Here is a 16,072-nt window from a genome sequence, read left to right as displayed (position 1 = left end):
AACCTCATCAAACTTTCTTTACCTCTCACCACACATTCAGGAGTCACTAGATTCATCTCTTGGAACGTAGAGGAAAGTGAGCTTGGAGGCTGGCAAAGGCCATTTCTCTGCCATAGTGACCTCTCACATTACATGTTTGTGTGTGTGTGTGTCTGTCTGTGTGTGTGTCTGTGTGTGTGTGTGTCTGTGTGTGTGCCCAAGACCACTGCCACATCTGCAGTGATTCCTGAGAAATGCAGTGACAATCTCTCTACCTTCCTCACTTTCTTCTTCTATGCTTTCTTTCCCTTCTACCTTTTTTTTTTCTCTGCTTCTCCATTAGTCTTCTTTTCTTTTCTGCCGCAAGCCTGCCACGGGCACTTATGGGCCCACCCGCCTAGCCCTTGGCCACAAGGGAGGTAAGGGAACCTCCGGGCTTACCTGTGTTCTCAGACTGCTGCTCCTTCCCTTCCCTCCTGTTTCAGTGTGTTCGCATCCCTTCTCATCAGCAAGTAAACATCCTTGTTTCTGGAGCTTTGGAGAACCCAAATTAGGTGTCAAACTTTCAGTCATTTAATAACTGCTGAGTTCTAGGGCTCCAGAATGAAGTCCTGGGATCTCCCATTGAGGAGCAGAGGAGAGGGGCAGGCACACCATCAAGGTGTCAAGGTGCTGACAAGGGTACTGATGAAAGCAGCCAGTGCAGGAGTCCCAGGAGCCCATGCCACCAGAGCGGTGGGACAGAGGACCACAGGGGGAGCTGCACCCGAGCTGGGTTTCCCGGCCCTGGGGAAGCTCTACAGTGGAGGCAGGTGTACAAAGCCCAGAGGAAGGAGTTAGGGGGATGGCTGGAACGCTGGTCATCAGGGTGGCTTGGCTGCCAGTGCCAGGCTGGAGGGAGGACAGACGATGAAGGGCCTTCAGCCCATGCTGAAGAGTTGAGCCTGCACCCTGACGGGCCTTACAAAAGAGACAAGACGCTGTCCTACAGGTTTGAGTCAGAAAGTTGATGAGTGGATCAGAAGGAGGTGAAACCAGAGGCAGGAGGAACAGCTAGAAGAGGCTGTTCTAGGATAAGGAGCTAAAGGAGGAGAGTTCGGTCATGTGGAGGGGATGTGGAGGCCCGCACTTCCACAGTGCATGTGTAATTGCCCGCCTTCTGCAGAAGAACCCGGAAATAAGTAAGACTTCGCTGCGGATTACAAGCTCATTGGTGTCAAGGAGGCAGACAGCCGCTTCATGCCAGCGCTCTTAGCTGGGCACCACTTCGGTGGTATGAGTGCAGTTTATAATCTGTTATCTGTACTGCACATCTGGAAACTCCATGCCATCAACTTAACCTGAGCAGATCAATGTCAAAGGAGCTTAGATGAAGACTCATGAGAGGCTGATGTAGGAGCCAGAAGCCACCTTGTTACTTTACATTGGGCAATTAGTCTTTGTGAACACTGGAATACTCTTTTCCTTTCCTCTGGCCACCTCTGCCCATATCAAAGATACAACTGATCAAATTACAGGGCAAATCTCATCTGAGCTATGGTAAGGGTGATAAATGTCACGTGAGCTAGGAAAGGCAATGCAGTTCTCTGAGATGCTTCATGCCAGGTGTCCACTTGGCCATCAGTGGCCTTACTTCCTCACCGCTGTGTTACCGCTTCCACAATGACCCCCTAAGACCTTAAGGAGTTCTTTAAGAACAAAAATGCCCTGAGTAAGGCTTCAGCACTTCTGACATGTGGATGGCCTTAGCTTTAGTGTGAGAGCTGCTTCACATAGTCAGACCTTTTCATTTTCCTTTCTCTTGGAAGGGCGATTTTAGGTTCTTCTCATTCTGAGAAAAAGACAGACCTTGGGATAAATGGAGTGTTAATTCTGTCCACTTCCAAGGAATAGTGCAGAAAAAATGAGCAAAACCGAAGTAGCTTACAGACTACTTTATAAGCACTTACCACTAGACAAACTGATATTTCCCTCATGCTATGATCTGAATGTGCCATCCCAAACCCATGTGTTTGAAACTTAAGCCCCAGCACAACAGTGCTAGAAAGTGGAGCCTAGTGAGAAGTTTAGGCCCTGGGGCTCTGCCTTCATGAGCAAATGAAGGGCACTATAAAACAAACTTGCAAAGAGGGTTAATCCCTTCTGCCCCCTTCTGCCATGTGTTGAGAAGCAAGAAAGCCCTCACCAGAGGCTGGCAACTTGATCTTGGACTTCCTAGCCTCCACACCTTGAGAAGTACATTTCTGTGCTTTATTAATTACTCAGTCTGAGGCATTTTGTTATAGCAGCACACAACAGACTAAGACACCACGTTACATTGACCAGCTGAGCACAATAATTTCTATACATAAAAAAAATGTCTAACTTGTGGGAAACTACTTTAAAATAAGTATAGGAAACACAGAAAGTCTGGAAGAAGCTTGCTTAAAGTTGAGAATGGGCTACATCTAAAAGTATTCAGAATTTAATCACTGATTTTTAGAGGTACAAGGAACATCAAATTATCTAAAAAGGCTAATTCTCCAGCTCCCAAATACTCTGTTAACAACCGAGGAAAAGGAGGTCAAATAATGTAACCTAGAAAATTTGTAGTAGGTCTTAAAGTAGCTGTTTTGAGAAGGACATTACAGCTGTGCATTGTGTTTGGATTTTTAAACTAATCGTGTAATTGTAGAAATATTACGTCATATCTGTTCTTCTTCTTCTTCCATAAGCGGCATAGCTTAGTTATTCTATGTACGTTCATCTATTTAAATTCCATCATCTACATTTTTATGCTGTTATTTGGAAATAATTCCAAATTTACAGAAAATTGCAAGAATAAGAATAATACGAAAAACACCCATAACGCCTGTCACCACGTTCCCCTCTTGTTAACATCCCATCTCACTTGATGTATCAGGTGCACCCTCATCCTCTGCTTTCTAAAGCAGTGAAAAGTGAAACGCTGTCAATGTGTACTTTCTTAAAGAGAATGTCTCATATAGACGCAGTACTGGTATCAACAGTACTAAATTCTCATCATTACTACAGTCCTTTTATCTCATCTATCGCCCATATCCCAGTTTTGTCAATTGATACAATAATGTCTTTTATGACATTCTCTCCATCTTCCTGTCCCACATAGAATAAGGTCTAGGACTCAAGGATGGCATTTATCCACCATATTCCTTATAGTCCTTGATTCTGCCATTCTGGCAAATTTCTGGAATTTTTCTCTTTCTTTTATGACATAGACATTTTTGAAGACTACAAACCCTCCTCTTTTTTTTTTTTTTTTTTGAGACAGGGTGTCGCTGTGTCACTCAGGCTGGAGAACAGTGATGCAATCTCAGCTCACTGCGTCTTCAACCTGCAGGGCTCAAGGGACCCTCTCACCTCAGCCTGCCAAGTAGCTGAGACTACAGACATGCAGCACCATGCCCAGCTAATTTTTTTTAACTTTTTGGTAGATCTTCGGTTTTGCCATGTTGCCCAGGCTGGTCTCAAACTCCTGAGCTCAAGCAATCCTCCCACCTCAGACTCCCAAAGTGCTGGGGATATATGCATGAACCACCATGTCTGGTATCTTCCTCCTATTTTTAATAAAACATTTCTCAGCGTGTGTTACGGTTCTGCCATCTCAGCTGGACTGCTGCGAAGGTGACGTGGTGTCTGTTTCAGAATTTCCTACCTGGAAGCGCTTGTGTCCTATGGGTGGTGTGAATTCTGATTGAGGCACGGTCTGACTTTCCCACTGTATAATTACTCTTTTTGTTTCAGGTACAACCAATAAACAACCTTCAGGCAGCTGAGAAGACGAGAGGAGCATCCTGTTCCTTAACTCAGTTCCCTGACTCAGCACCCACTCTGACTCTCCTGCTTAGTCTACTCTTGCCTTGGTGATGTTTGAGCTCAGTACCTCCTCCACATTAGCCTTCATGTGGCAAAAACACTTCCTTATGCCTCAATGACTAATGTATGTGTCTGTTTATTCATAGCACCAGTATCTTAACTCATTAATTCCTATATTTAATGGCTCATAATTTATTCTTTTACATATTATTTTGATGTGCAAGTTTGATCCATTAAAAGAGCCAGTGAGAGTTCCCTCAAGCTGGTTCCTGTGTCCTCATGACATGTCCCCATCACTTCTAAACACTTCCTTAATTGCTGGCATATTCAGATGCTTTGGGCTCACTGGTACCTGCCTTGTTCCAGGTCCCGGGTTCAGCCATTACTCAGTAGCATAGTGGTTCTTTTAATGGAATTAGAGACCAAGATACAGGTACTAAGTGTGCTCATTACTGCTGGCTGTCTTTTCTTCCTGACCCTTGCAGGAGACAGATTTAAGCAATAAGTGCCTGTGTAGGCATGCATGCACACACACACAAACACATGCATGTGCACATATACATACATGTATTTATTTTGGAAATTAGGTGCCATTCATTTGTCTATGTCCCTTTCATCATAGTAAAATCCCTGGTTCCCAAAAACATCAATGTATTTACTCACTGGCTCAATCCTATAGTGCCTCTAAAATCATTTCCTCATTACTTGCCCGTGCCACCACAACAAAACACACTGTTAAATAAAGGTCAGGATGTGTTCGCAACTCCTCCCCCTAATTTCTCTCACCACTCAGTACAGAATCTGGAGGATCTATAGTCAAATTCTGTGTTCATCATTACTTGTATTTGTGCCTTCTAGTTGATTTCCCTTTTATTGCCCTTCATTGGAAACACGGCTGAGTCCATTTGTTTTAATTTCCTTTCAGTTTTAGAGTCTGTCTCTCTTTCCATTCTTACTGATTTAATTGTATTGTTTGACTATTTTTTTAATATGCCTTCAAAAGCCAAAACTATGCTTTAAGAAATACAGGCAGAAGAGTCCTTCCCTCTGTATTCCTTCCACTCCATCTCCCTTTCACCCCCAGACTCTGTAGGAAGCAAATTTCACTGTATTCAGGTTTATCTTAATTTTGTTTCCTGTTATAAAGGTGAGCAGGTAAAAATTTATTTTCTTATTTTCTGTTTTTGCTTTATACAACTCAGTGTACCATATATGCTGTTTTGCAGTTTGCTGCTTTTCACCTAATAATATCTCATAGAAGTCACTCCACATTAGTTTATCAGTATCATCCTCATCCTTTTTTCAACAATTGTATAGAACTCCATAGTGTGTATGTACCACGGTTCTTTCAGCCAGTATCCTGTGCATGAACATTTAGCTAATTTCCAATATTCTACAATTAAAAATAACACTCTGTCCAATATGATAGCCACCAGCCACATGTGGCAAAAAAAATAAAAATAAAAATAAAAAAATAACACTGCAATTAGTTACTTTGCACATTTATATTTAGGTAATTTCTAATAGTTCACAATTGCAACTGATGCTGCAATGAGTTACCTTGCACATGTAGATATTTATTCTATGAGAGGTGTAACCTCACGATATAGACCTAGAAATGGGTTTGCTGGAGCACAGGTAACTGCAAACAGTTTTATTAGATATTGTGAAATTCTTCTTGAAAGGGTTTATACCAGTTTCCAATTTACCAATCATTTTCTTTTTTATAGAACAATGAATACAACTTCCATAGAGTGATAGATCTGCATAAATCCTTTCTCCTATTGCTCTATGGAACTACCCAAGACTGGATAATTTATGCAGAAAATAAGTTTAATTGACTCACAGTTCCAGAGGCCAAACAGGAAGCATGGCTGGGGAGGCCTCAGGAAACTTAAAATCACAGCAGAAGGTGAAGGGGAAGAAGCACCATCTTCATATGGTGGAGCAGGAGAGACAGAGCAAAGGGGGAAGTGCTACATACTTTTACAAAGCCAGATCTTGTGAGAACTCAGCTATCACCAGAACAGCAAGGGGGAAGTCTGCCCTGTGAGCCAATCAACTCCCACCAGGCCCCTCCTCCAACACTGAAGATTACAGTTCAATGTGAGATTTGGGTGGGGCTACAGAGCCAGACCATACCAATGTGCATTAATTTAAAAACATTTAATGCATTTTAAGGAAGTAGTTTGTTTCTCCCGGCTGGAATAGTTAGGACCTAAGGCCTACTTTACTCTCAGACAACTTGGGCTCTGGAACTTGACAGTATAGAATACAAAAGCATGTTTGTATAACACTGGTCTACTAAACTAAACATATAAATTTTCTATCTAGTATCCACCATATTATGTAAAAAAAATATATAGAAATAGGCTGGGTGCAGTGGCTCCCAGCACTTTGGGAGGCCGAGGCAGGCAGATCACCTGAGGTCAGGAGTTCCAGACCAGCCTGGCCAACATGGCGAGACCATTTCTGTAAGAAAAATACAAACATTAGCCAGGTGTGGTAGTGTGCTCCTGTGATCCCAGCTACTAGAGAGGCTGAGGCAGGAGAATCACTTGAAGCCAGGAGATGGAGATTGCAGTGAGTGGAGACTGCACCACTGTACTCCAGCCTGGGCAATAGAGCAAGACTTCATATCTATATATCTATATCTATATACGAAATAACTTTATTAGAACCAGATGTGATTTCTGTTTTCAATTCTGATTCTTGTTCTGTGATTTGGGAAAGTCATTTAATGCTATTAAGACTCTGTTTCCTTGTCTGTAAAATGGGGGGAAAATAATAATTTTCATAATTACATAATGAGTTTGCTTTAGGAATCAAGTGTGTGTGTGTCATTTATAGGTATAATCACAAAGTTCTATTTATCTGTCTATCTATCATCTGTCCATATCTCTATATGGCTATAGTCCTTGAAACATCTCCCTTTTAAGATAGTGAGAAGACAAAAAAATGTAACTGAAATTTAGGAAGCCTGGATTTTTTGTTGTTGTTGTTCATTTTGATTCTAACCACTGTTAACTCACTGTTTAATTCTAGAAATGTTATTTCACCTTTCTGTATCCTATCTTCTACATCTATAAAATGAAAGGGTTAAACTCATTGATCTGTAAGATTGTTTCTGCTTCTAAAACATTTGATTCTTCATGTAACCTATATTAGGTTGGTGGTGAATGTACTAAGAGAGTGGAAAAGAATTTCAGCCCCCCTCTTTGAAGATCCACAATAAGAAATAAATTATTTAAAAATGGAACTTTGAAAAAAGCTCCCTAAAGTCATTCTGAAGATCATGTTTTCCACCTAGGAGGTGTGAGACCACCCACCTTTGATTCAGTGGAAAGTATTTAGATGTTTTTTCTTTATCTTTTTGTTTGTTTGTTTGTTTGTGTTTTGTTTGTTTGTTTTTTTTTTTTTTTTGCCTTTCCAGAAGATCTCGAATTTTTTCGTGTAATTTTTGAGATCAAAATCTCGAGATTTCAAACTTTGAGTGTACTTGGCTAATAAACAAAGCCTGAAAAGGAAGAAAGGAAGGGAGTGAAGAAAGAAGGGAGGGAGGTGAGAAGAAAGGTAGAAAGGAAGAAGAAAGAAAGATAAAGAGAGAGAATGAAGGAAAGAAAAGAAAGAAAGAGAGAAAGAAAGAAAGAAAGCTGGAGGGAAGGAGGGAGGGAGGAAGCAGGGAGGGGAGGGAGGGAAAGAGAGAGGAGGAAGAAAGAACAGGGTGGAAAAGGATATTTTGTGCGTCTACTCCCAACATATTCTATGTCTAACTCAGTGACCAGGAAGTAAAAAGGAATCCTCCCCCTGGTCGGAGGAAAAAGAAGAATGCAGACGAAAACGGGAGGGAATGTGTGAACACGGCTGGTGTGTACTTTATAAAATTTTCCTTCCTCAAGGACTTTGAAGCTGTGATTCTAAAAGGGCTTTGTCGTCTGGAAGAGGCTGGGCCTGGCTGTGCTGGCCAAGTCGGCTGAGTCCATCGTGCTGTTCCCTGGGTGACGTAGTGCCGGCCTCCGGCTTTAAGACCCCAGCTGTGTTTTACTCAGAGCCTGTGGGCTGTAGGACCCACACAACCTCCAACCCCAGCCAGGCCCTGAGTCTTCATTGTGCTCTTCCCCCTTTCCCCACCTGGAAGCCACCAAGGTGGAGCCTGCCTTTGTCTTCCCCCATCTCCAGTCCTTGGCAGATGCTGCCTCAGTGCCCTCAGCCAGCATCGCTGGAGCCCTCCTTCTCTCCATTCCCAGTGGCTGGCATTAAGCCCTTATTGTCAACTGAGGCCCACAGAGGCCACCGGACACGTCCCCTTCCTTGCCTTTCCCTCTGTCCCAGCCTTCATTATAACTGCATGAAATGGAAATATGATCAGCAACTCCCTTCAAGACAGAGCTGCAGCCCAGGTGAGCCCAGGGAGCCCTTCAGGGCTGGCCCCTGCCCACTCCTCCAGCTCTGGCCAGGAGCTCCTATTTCCCCAGCCACACAAACACCTGGAGCTCCCAGCATGCCAGCTCCTCACGCCTCTCTGCTTTACTGATGCGGGGTCCTCTGCCCGTACATCCACCTGGGCTCCTTTTCCAGGCTGAGGTCCGCCGGCCAGGCCGGCTGTGCTCCCTCTGCAGTGCTCTGCTCCACCTCCTCCTGAAAGCGCTCACCCTCTGTGTCTTCCACCTTGGGAGGAAGCTGGATAGCTCCTCAGAAATCATCAGAATAACCTATGCCAGGGCACGCTGTATCCCACTGTACTATGGCAGTCGGGGTGTGTGCGTGTGCCTGTGTGTGGTAAGCGGTGTGATGTAGAACAGAAACCCCAACTTCTTGCTCTCAAGGAACAATACGTTCTGAAAGGAGGTGGTTGCTGCTGCCAGTCAGAGCCCAGCAACGCCAGAGCCAGCCCTCTTCCTCCCACTGTTCCCTTCATAGGCAAGATTCCCTGTGGAGATCCAGGTGCCATTTTGTGTCCAAGGCGTGAAGATGAGGGAGGGGAGGCCAACATCAACTGCCATTGGTTCCTTTCCTCAGGAGAAATCAAACCTTTTCCACAAACCTCCAGCAGACGGCTGACATCTCATTGGCCCAGGCTGTGTCACAGACAACCCTTGTCCAGAAGAACAGAGGTAGCATGACTGTCACCTGGGCGCCCGGCTCACAACAGACATAGAATCAAAATTGGGCGGATTGAAGTCAAAGCGGCTTCTGGCTTATCACTTAAGTTTTCATTTGTCTTAGCATGAAATGATTTTCTGATGGTTTCCAGGCAGGACTTAAATACATTGTGTTTGTCATGCCGAACACGTTTTGATTTGGTCTAAAGTCTTTTGTTCAACTACTTCCGTTTTCTTGTGAGATTTCACTCTTGCTACCCATTAGTGACTACAGATTTGGGCCAATTTGTGAAAAAAAAAAAAAAAAAAAAAGAGCTATCATGTATCGAAACATCTTGACTTTAGAAGAGTAACTGATATGCAGTAACAGCTACTGCACTGATCAGTTAGAGACCAAACATCTTTGAGGAACAGACAAAAGAGTTGTCAAAAACAAAGGTAAAAGGATTGCTAGACCCAGCTAAATGCCAACTTCAAAAACAGTCTCTTGTAAATTACAAAATGCAGAATTTTGCTCAAAGTTACATTGGACAACCTGTGTTCAACTATGTACCCTTTGGGAATAAATTAGTTTTATATATGTAAGCAGCACACACTTGTGAGCTGTACTGAAAGTCGGAGCTGTTTGAGAACGTGCTTCGCCGCCGTTTCTTACTGAGAGTTCATCTTCCAGCTCCTCCTCCCCAGTGCTATATGTAACAATGCAACACAAGGGTTTTCTTAGGTGAAAAATAAATAATATGGCACTGAAAGTTGTGAAGCTGCTTTTCTCAGATTTGAGACATTTCTCAACACACTAAAGGCTTTATTTAAATATTAGAGATTTTCTTGCCAATCTGGAATTTTCCATAGAGAAATGCTGAGATTTTGACTAATGCACAAGTAAAAGAACACACCGCCACGGCATGTAACCCACTTATAATTTGATCTTTGATCCAAAAATTTTTTTCAATGACTTCTTTTGGTAACCATGGCAATAGTAAAATAAAACATAAATGTATACAATGAGGGCTGTGAGAGGTTTATGGCGGTCTATGTGCACGTGCTCAGCTTGACCAAAGATTAAAGATGGAAAGTCTTATATAACCATGTACCTGAGGAAATTCCACACAAATCGAGGAAGGGTTGCAATAAACATCTTTAATTGATTTCAATGTCACTAAGTCTGTCATTTAAAAAAAAATGCTTGCATCTAATAATTGTCTTTTGTATCTTGAGATCCAATTATCTTAAATACATTCTGAAAATAGCTAATAAAATATTTCAACAGCAAGTAATTGTAGAAGGAAAGGCTGTAATTAGCAGTGTTCATAGATGACAGAAAATGGGAAACATGCTGTATATGGGTTAAAAAATGGAGAAGCAGAAACAAACTCGGAGCTACTGCAGCAGCTCCCGGGACCAGTCCTCAGCTTCGCAGTGGCCATCGCTGGGAATCAAGAGTGAGAATTTGAACTCAGACCCACAAGTGTGTGCGCTCCTGCTGCCTGGTGCAGCTCAGCCTAAGGGCCTAGGATCCCCTCCTCTCATTGTTGAGTTCCAGAAAGAGCATTTCCTGAGCATGGCCCATGTGCTGGGTACGGAGCACAGGCTGCAAGCAGGCAGCAGAGCCAGTGCCCGCCAGAGACTGTGGGGCTGGGGGTTGGGAGACAGGGGCAGAGCGAGGGGAATAATATGTAAGTCAATACATAACTACAAGTCATAGTATGTGCTGGGAAGGAAAACGGCACCACGCAACCACACATCACAACAAAGCTATGTGTTTGGGGTTGAGATGGAAAATAGTAAGAGAAGATGTCTTAGAAGTGACATATCTGGTAGAGCCTCAAACAGTATGAGCCGCAGCCGGGTGCTCCTCGTAGGTGGGGGGAACAGCGTGAGGTTGCTCAGGACAGAAAGAGCCTTCTGGAGACTGAGGGAAGACAGTGAGGTGGTCAAAGCGAGAAGGCAAGGGAAGGAAAGGACCGGGTAACATGGGCCTTGGGATTGACACTCAGACTTGGATTTATTTACCCTAAGGCAGTGGGTGGTCATCAAAGAGTTTTAAACAAGAAGGGGACGATTTTCTCTCTCTCCTGCAAAGGGACAGCAGTTTCCCTTCTCCCCAGCCATGCAATCCATCCCACATGACCTTTGCAAGTTTTCAGGACAGTACGCCGAGAACGCATGGCTGTCTCCCGGCCCTGCGCCTGTGGCGGGGCGACCCCATACGTGCCGAGGCAGGAGTCAGAAGCCTCAGCCTATTTCCATAGAAATCATGAAGAAGAAAATAACCAGAGATATAACCATAGTAGTTATTCATAGGTAATCGCAGTTATTCATAGGTGATCGTAGTTCTTTCACTAATGCCTTTCAGGTCAGGAAGCGTGAACTTGGGGTGACAATGTGAAAGGAATGACCCTAAGGCAAGATGCTCTAAGCCCTCTGTCAGGCTCGTGTAAGGGCTGCTGGAGGGCACTTCAGCTGGGCTGCAGCGCCAGGACTGGGGCAGCGCCTGCTGTTTAGCCAGCTAGGGAAGGAGGCGTCCAAGGCAGCGGAGACATCTCCTTCCTCGGGGGAGTTAGGAGAAAACTCCGCTCCTCCAAGCTCTTGCCGTAGGCCTGACACCTGCAGGGAGGCCCGCAGACATCCGCGGGCTTAACTGTCTGTGTGTGATGCTGTGCTTCAGTGGTCACGTCCCATGTCCACTCTCGTGTTCCACTTCTGCACCTGGTTCCTCTTTTTCTTAGAAGAGATCAGTAGTAGTAACGTAAACTGTAAGGTCTTTGTTCTTTCTTGACAAGTATGGAAAAATGCTGATGCGTTATGCTCCTTACCTCATCTCAGCTAGAAAGCCTTGCACCCCTACCTACATGGCACGTGATGTACTTGACCCTATCACCCACCACCAGTGCCACGCCCTGCCTACCCTGTCCCCATCTTTGTACTCAACAAAAGTAGAGTGTGGGGCCACTGGGGCCACTGCTGGACTCCACGCTTTGGTCAGCAGTGGACCCCTGGGCCCAAACTCTCTTTTCTCTATCTCCGGGTCTTGTGTCTTTTATTTCTACAGTTTCTCATCTCCACACCAGCAGAGAGGGGCTCACAGGACCCTGTAAGGCTGGACCCTGCACGCACCAAAATCTAGAAAATGAGAAAATACATTTTTAAAAACTGTTAAACTATGGCTGCACTCAAAGGAGGAGACGGCGGACTCTAGAGAGGCGAAGCCAGTGAAAATGAGACAGGACCACTGGATGGGGGATGACCGGGGAGCAGGAACGGGTGAAGGGAGGCCCCTAGGGAAGCTGCTGGTGTGGTGGAGGCCGTTCACAAAGCCCACCCTCCCCTCTGCCCAAACAATTAGAGCCCAAGACAGGCCATGTATTTCCCAGGCTCCCCTGCAGTTAGTTGTGGCCAGCATGGGTTACCTTTCTTGAGCAATGGGGGCAAAGTGGCTGTGCCCCTGCCCAAGCCCAGTCTTCCATGGTGCCCTCCTCCCTCTCCTTGTAGCCTAGTAAGCCAGGACATTGCAGCCTTGGAAACTACGGGCTCCCAGGACCCAGGACTGTAACACGGGAAAAAAGTCCATGTCTTTGTCATTGAGCCACTGTATTGTGGGGTCGCTCGTTACAGCAGCAGAGCTTTTCTTACTGACTAATGGGAGCACAGGAGCCACCTGGCCTCCATTCTCCTCACCCCCAGTGGTGCGTTCAAGGCAGGAACCTGGAATAACCACTGTGTCAAGGTTCAGGTGTGCTCAGGGCAGTGCTCCTGGTGCTGAGTGATGCTAGATGGAGAGTCCAGCGGCGGAGACCCCCAGCAGGGTAGGACTTCACATTCACCCGGAGCTGACTATGTCGTTTGCAGGGCCCAGTGCAAAATGAAAATGCAGGACCCCTTTTTAAAAAGTTGTTAAGAATTTCAAGAAGGTGACAGCCAAGTAATAAGCAAGCCCAAGGCCCTGCTGAGTAAAAGTTCCTAAGAGAGCACCGGCCAAGGCCCAGGAAGCCGGCCTGTCCCGCCCCCACTATCCTGAAACAATGAGCTCCTGCCGGTGCAGCTGGTCTGCCCATCCCCCAGCAGGCTGCACCCAGGAGCCTGTAAATGTCCCTCAGGGCCTCAGCTGCAAAGAGGAGCCCTGAATCAAGGTTCCAGTTCATTGGAGGAGTGTGGCCAGTATGGCAGGAGCGACCCAAACCCAGCAAAGCTCACTCAGGGGAAAAGGGAGAGAGCAGAGCAACCACCCCAGGATTCTAGGGTAGGATCAAAGCCACTGAAAACAAAAAGTAAAAGTCACTGCAAGAGAGCCTTAGTTAATTTCTACTCTGAATATTTGCGAGCAAGCTGGCTTAAATGACTCTGAGTTCCCGTAAGCAATATTCCTTAATATAAAATCATAAACTAGAACAGGTTCCTTAGTGTAGAGGGCAGAAAGATGGCCCCAGGATGTCCATGACCTAGCCCCCACAGCCTGTGACTATGTCGTCTGACACGCAAAGGGGATCTTGCAGATGTCAAGGGACGTTGAGATGGAGACGCCGACCTAAAGTATCCAGGCAAGCCTGCCCAATTTAAACACAGGACTCCTGAAAAGAGGCGTTCCTTCCTCAGTGGTTCAGAGAGAGAACAGGATTGGCTCTGACGATGGAGGGAGGGGCTCCGAGCGGAGGACTGCAGGCAGGGGCCAGGCGAGGGATTCTCCGAGAGCCTCCAGGGTGACGAAGCCCTAGCCAGCCCACAACTACGTTTCTGTTTAGACTTCTGAGCTGCAGAACGTTAAGATCATTTGTTATAGCAGCAATAGAAAACTCATACACTTAGGTTAGCAGTAACCAAAAACACTGAAATTACTTCTGTTCACAAAATCCATTCTATGTTCGAGGGTACAGATGGTGAGGCACTGTGGAGGGAAGAGCCAAATGATTAAGAATGTAGTCTGCTCCCCCAAATCTCAAATAGACACAACGATCTTTTTAAAAGACACAAATGAGCAGGAGGACCCTGGCGGCTTTTGGTATCTTATTTCACTTTATTTTTAAGGAGACAGAGAGTCCATTTCAAGCTGGGGGCGCCTGAGAGTGCCATCACCATGCCTGGGGGTCCTGTTCCCAGAAGACAATTTGAAGAGGAAACCTGGGTGAAGTATCAGTGCTAACAGACATATGCATTTGTTTGTTTGTCTTGTTGTGGTTGTATATACATGTGTGTGTCTGTGTGCACACATATACATGTATACATTTTCCATTTTTGCCGTCTTCAAGGATACAATTCCGTGGCATTGATTAAATTCGGGTTGTTGTGACATCAGCACCACGATCTAGTTCCAACATTTTTCATCATCCCCAACAGAACACTATCATACCTATTGAACAATAGCACCCGACACCCCTCCCCCAGCTCTGTGCAACCACCACTCTACTTCCTGTTCCTATGCATTTGTCCACTCCAGGGATATCATGTAGGCGGAATCCTGAAGGGTTTGTCCTTCTGTGACTGGCTCATTTAACGGAGCACAATGTTCTTGTCCATGTGGCAGCACGGGTCAACGTTCCCCTCCTTACGGCTAATATTTCATGGCATGGATGCAGCACTTTCTGTGTATTCATTCATTGGCCGAGGGACAACCGGCCCGGCCCTCCTTCTGCTATGGTGAATACTGGCTGTGGCTGTTGTGAATCCTGGTGCAGAAGCATCAGACCTTCCTGTTTTTATTTCCAGGGACATGGGGTGCCTTCTGCTGGAGGGGGGTTGAAAAGTCCCTGTCCCTGGGACATTATGAATGGCACATCTGCCTCCCCAAGTGGATGTAGGGGTAGACATGGAAAAATTTAAGTCTGGAGGGCTGAATCGGGCCTATCTATACGATTACTTTTCTAGGGTACTTAGGAGTAAACCTCGCCAGTCATTCTGTTCTCAGAGCGTGAGAACACCACCGGTCCGGACCCCAGGTATTCTGTGCAGTCCTTGGCTAGCTCTGCTTGGATACCAGAAGCAGCGTTTGTGCCTGGGCCCAGCAGTGGCGTCTGTCCCCGCACGGTCTTGGGGCTGGCCCTGGGCCCAGGTCCTCCACTGCCCAGGAGCAGTGGCCACAGCTCCGGACTCAGGCCCGGCTCTGTCCACGAGGAAACACGCGTGGGAGCGGGCACGGGGCCCTGGGTCACACATGCACACTCCGAGCACAGCGCATTACTCTTTTTTCTTGCCCCGATGACTTTTTAAACAGAAAAATAACCCTGACTCCAGCGTCTTCTCAGTCTGTGAACAACGGGTCCTAGCTGGACAGGGGGCTGCGGGCCGTGTCTGCAGGAAACGTGTGACTGTCTGGAGGCTCCCGTGACGGCAACTCCCCGGGGTCTCTGCGTGGAGATAGGAACACAGGCCCCCCAGGCTCCCAGCCCTACCCCCTTCCTCAGAGGGAGGGGAGGGAGAGGAGGAAGGGAAGGGCTGTGACCCCCTCCCTGGGGGCCTGTGAACTGACCCCCCCAGTCCCTCCCTCTTTCACTCTCCCCTCGGAGGACTAGGGGGCCTGCAGGGGCAGGGGGGTCACACAGGCTGGCACCCGGCACTGCAGAGAGGTGCGGGGTTGCAGTAGCGGGGGCTGGGGTGCCTGGGGGACTCGAGGAGGTCTGCGGGGGCGGGGACACGGGGGCGACAGTGAGGGCGGCGGTGCGTGGGGGTTCGGGGATGGTGGCGGGGGGACCGGAGCTGCAGAGGCGCGGGGGCGGCGAGGGGACCCTGTGCCCGAGCTGCCGGCCCTCGCGCGCCCCTCGCGGCCCCCCTGCCCGCCCGCGGCTGCTGCCGTCAGAGCCGCCTGCGTCAATGCTGCTCGGTGACACACACAGCTTTTTTTCTCCTGCTCCTTTTTCTCAATGAGAGGAGCCTAATGGGATTTTTATTATCAGACTCATAAATCAAACCGTTAGGCCGTCACGTCTGGCACGTGGACGACACCCCCACCCTCTGCGGCAAACGAAGGGGGCTAGAGTTTTTTCCCCTTTTCAAGAAAAACTTCAAATACTTTATCTTCACATTTTGAAAACTGCAGTAATGCACAGAGCTCGGCTTGCTGTGGCTGGCGCACTTCTGCACGCCTGCAGAGCCGGCCTCTCATTCCCTAGAAATGGTTTTGTAGGGTTGTTGGTTTTGCAAACAATAAAAGGGTAAAAAATGGGGTT

This window comes from Saimiri boliviensis, chromosome 4 (assembly GCF_048565385.1).
Source record: "Saimiri boliviensis isolate mSaiBol1 chromosome 4, mSaiBol1.pri, whole genome shotgun sequence".
NCBI lineage: Eukaryota > Metazoa > Chordata > Mammalia > Primates > Cebidae > Saimiri > Saimiri boliviensis.
This window is presented reverse-complemented; position numbering follows the sequence as displayed.